The following is a 2,679-nucleotide window of genomic DNA, read 5'->3' on the forward strand; positions in this document are numbered from 1 at the left end:
CTCTTCGGCTCTGTGTAACTTATACAGTGTAAGTTACGCAGAGCCGCCGGAGCCCCGGAGGGGAAGTGCCCGGCTGGGGGCGCAGGGTCCGGAGGCATAGGGGCTGCCCAAAGCCCGAGCGCTACCAGATTCACGGTTTGCTGGGCAGCCTCCAGACCCTGCGCCCCCGGCTGGGCGCTTCCCCTCCCAGGCTCCAGCTGCGCTGGGGAAGCGCCGGCCGGGGGCGCAGGGTCTGGGGGCTGCCCGGCAAACCGTGAAGCTGGTAGCACTGGGGCAGCCCTTTCCCCCTGGCTGGGAGTGGGAGGGAGGAGGGGGCGGAGTTAGGGTGGGGGAAGGGGCGGAGTTGGGGCGGGGCTAGGGGTGGGGAAATGGGCGGGGCCATGGCCCGTGGAGGGTCCTCTTTTTTTATTTATGAGATATGGTAACCCTAGTTCAACAGATTACATTGTTCATTCAAATTCAGTTTTTACAGTTACCGGGACATTGTCAGATTTTAGACCTAAACAGGTTGACTTAAAAAATAGTTTTGTTTTTAAATTAAATTCCAACTCCATCACAGAAAAATGTAAAAGATCACACTGCCATATTGCTGGTTTTGAACACCTAAAATGCAATAGTCACTGTCTGCCTGTACTATCTTATTGCTCATTGACAAACACCTTTACCTTTATACAAAGGAAAGGCAATGACTGGAGCAGAGAGCAGCTTGTGATTGCACATTCCACGAGCAGGCCAGAGTCTCCATGATACTGCTGCTGATGTTGCAATGCTTGGGACAGACAGCAAACAAGGCACAGCCTTTTTTGAATTATGTAGCCTATCAGACTGGGGGGGGGGGGCACTCAGCGCTTCTGGCCTGCACCAGGGTGGTGGGGCTAGGGTCTTCTCTGCCCAGCAGGGATGGGGTCCCAGGGCTTCAGCCCTGCAGGGCATGCCTGCCGGGGCTCAGGACATCAGCAGGTGCCTCCTGTGGGGCAGGAGCCCCGGCAATCGCACCCTGGCTCTCAAACTTCTGAAGTTTGTCGTATGCGGCTCCGAGGGTCAGTACGTTTGGCCACCCCTGTTCTAAAGTGACCAGAAGATAGGGCTATAGAATTGTTTCAAAATGTACCTCCAACAGAGAAGTAAGCACACAAACTTGTGTGTGTAATTCTACACATTTTCATTGTTGATTTAATTTCACAAATATGTTTTATTGTGAGGAATAAAAAGTTGGCAGGACCATTGATTTCATCTAAAAAAAATAGTCTGATTTAAAAGGCTTTCCTTCAAATAAATGTTCTTCATAAACCTCTGCTGTCTGATTTCTTTTTACATGTTGTCTATGACAGTGGCAAAAATGACATGAGATTTACAAGGTTGGTGCCACACTATATATTGCTCTATGGCATACTACCTGTCAACATCAAGGTCACAGCTTTATTAAAGGATTAAGATTTACAATAACGTTAACAACATGAACACCTTCACATAAACCTCCCTGTAGTTTACTTCTTTGAGGTCAACAGCCCACTTTCTTCCCCTTCCAGAAGCTGCTAATCAATAAACTACTGCAGTCTACTGAATAAAGTTCAAATGGACTAGCACTTTCTTTTTATCATATTTTGCTTTCTATAGTATCTAACCCTCTTTACCAACAGTAATTAATTTAGCTTCATAACATCCCTATGAAGTAAGTAAAATGTATTCCCTATTTACAGATGTGGAAACTGAAGCACAAGAGAAGTTAAGTGTCTTGCTTAAAGCAACACAAGAAAGCTGCAGCAGAGCCTGAAATACCACAGATCTCCCTGACTCCCAGTCACTTGCTTTAACCACAAGGCCATGATGACTTTCAACCTGTGCTGGATATGAACAGGATTTGTAAGATTCACCCCTTTTCCAATCCTCAAAACAAAGTGTAGAAAAACTGTCCTGTCTACACTGCAGCTGCTATCACTAGTAGCATCAGGGAAGCTGCATCAACGCAAAAATGAAAAAAAGGCTTCAAATTTTCCCAGTGTGCATGTACCCAAAAAGGTAGTAGCAGAGCTGGGAACAGAACTCAGGAGTCAAAGCACTGCCATGTAATCATCAGAAATAAAACACGAATCATTACAATCATTTTGTCTGAGGAAACATGCAGTACGTAATTATAATAATGAAATCTCTATTTAGCCGGTGTTAGCATATTACAGAGTCAGCCTCTTTACAACACCCAAGTCATGTTTCTGGTGATTTTATTAAACTGAGTGAAAGTACTGACTGCTCATATTTATCTAACCAGGTGTGTACATCAAACCTTAATATTCAAAACCATTGGACAGGTTTGCTGGGATTTCTGCAGTACTTTGTAAGAGTATTGGCTAAACAGTAACCACATATCTAAGTATCTGTTTGTGCTTGTCTGTTTTGCTGGATACATAACATGCATCAATATTTCTATAACAAACTCCCATAGTTTTTGGAATGATTCCTCTAATTTTGGGCTATTTTTCTTTTTTCCAATGAGAAGCTATCAGCAGCCTACCAGCTACTAGCAGATGACAGATTAATTCTTCATTTCTTTGAGTCTGAACACTTCTGTTAGGAAGCCCAGAAGGATTAGTAAAGGGTCATTTGGTAATAAATATCCAATAATTTGTAATATTTAGTTACTAATCACATCCCAATACTCTCTAACTGGACATATCCGCCATA

General features: G+C 44.2%; 1 protein-coding gene across 1 annotated transcript in view; it reads left to right on the forward strand.

Moving 5' to 3' along the window:
- RNF125 (ring finger protein 125) overlaps positions 1–1,660 on the forward strand; it is a 25,509-nt gene extending 23,849 nt beyond the window's left edge. The window contains 1 exon segment of the mRNA XM_034759569.1: positions 437–1,660. The gene's annotated coding sequence lies outside the window, so the exon portion shown is untranslated.
- Positions 1,661–2,679: the final 1,019 nt, after the last annotated feature.

This window comes from Trachemys scripta, chromosome 2 (genome assembly GCF_013100865.1).
Source record: "Trachemys scripta elegans isolate TJP31775 chromosome 2, CAS_Tse_1.0, whole genome shotgun sequence".
In the NCBI taxonomy this organism is placed as follows: Eukaryota; Metazoa; Chordata; order Testudines; family Emydidae; genus Trachemys; species Trachemys scripta.